Source organism: Sitophilus oryzae, unplaced genomic scaffold, assembly GCF_002938485.1.
Source record: "Sitophilus oryzae breed Bouriz unplaced genomic scaffold, Soryzae_2.0 scaffold_2026_pilon_pilon, whole genome shotgun sequence".
Lineage (NCBI taxonomy): Eukaryota > Metazoa > Arthropoda > Insecta > Coleoptera > Curculionidae > Sitophilus > Sitophilus oryzae.
This window is the reverse complement of record NW_022146754.1, coordinates 3,543-4,749: the sequence shown is the minus strand read 5'-3', so window position 1 is coordinate 4,749 and position 1,207 is coordinate 3,543. Positions and strand designations below refer to the sequence as shown.

The window sequence follows — 1,207 nt, the reverse complement described above, 5'->3', positions numbered from 1 at the left end:
TTCGTTCTTTTATCGGAAAGAATAAAAAAGATATATAGGTTAGCTACTTTTGAAAACACCCGCTTTTTATTAATTTCTACGGTGTTTCTCCCATATGAAAAAAACCAAACGCATCAGAGATGTCTTGGAGATGAAGTTCACTCTTATTTTGTGCGTAAAATTAGTTGTATGGTAAATGTCGTGGATCGTCATTTCCAAGCCAACTGGACGTCTTTTTTTTATCTATAGTATTTTAAAAAAATTAACCATTTAAAGGTCATCCAAAAAACCATTAGTCTTTTAATAACGAATGCCAGAAGTACAATTTGAATGTGATTTTCAGCTGGTCTCGTCGGCAAAAGGGTTGCAGGGAGGATTTTAAGGGCGAGACCGTGTGGCCTAATGGATAAGGCGTCGGACTTCGGATCCGAAGATTGCAGGTTCGAGTCCTGTCACGGTCGCTTTTTTTTTATATTATTTCTATATTATTTTATAAAATACCTACTCTATCTATGCTTATGCAGTATATTTTGAGAATAATATATTCATTTTTATTAAAAATCAGAATGAGTTTTTTAAAAACTACAATCAGATGAAAAAAAAAGTGATAGTTTTTTTTCATTTTTAGCGCTATTTTTATGATTTTTTTAGCAAATTGTATATAAATATATCAATCTTAATTTGTAAACTCAATATTTTATAAACTTTAGTATTTGGCTTATTATACAAGGCTAATCGAAGGTTTGTTTTTTAAAACACCGTGTGCAACAATTTCGTAAGAAAATTTTCCTAAATAATGAAAACGTTTATGGTTTTCAATTAACTCTTTATTATAAATCAATTCCAAATTGTACATATAAATGCGAGTCAGCTAATATTGCTGACTCGGGGGTAATTGAAAAATTTGCAAATTATCGGTGGCAAGTTAACTTTGCCTTAAAAATTAACCAAAGCATGTTTTAACATGAAATAAAAGTAAAATGCTCAGTTTAGACATGGTCAAAAACCAAAAAATTATGTTTTTGGAAAATTTGCCTACGAAATTATTACACAGGTTGCTTTAAAGCTGGTTAAAAAACAATCCTTCGGTTAACTGAGTTTACGAGTAAAGTTGATATATTTATATACAGTTTGCTCATAGAATTAACAAAAATAGGGCTAAAAATAAATAAAAATATAAAACTTTAAATTTGATGATTTTTTTCCGTTGTGTTTTTTAGCATCTGAT

At 29.3% G+C, this 1,207-nt stretch overlaps 1 non-coding gene across 1 annotated transcript; it reads left to right on the top strand.

Moving 5' to 3' along the window:
* The first annotated feature begins 367 nt into the window (after nt 1-367).
* Nucleotides 368-440, top strand: Trnar-ucg. Its single transcript has one exon. It is a non-coding gene; the product is annotated as a tRNA-Arg (tRNA).
* Nucleotides 441-1,207: the final 767 nt, after the last annotated feature.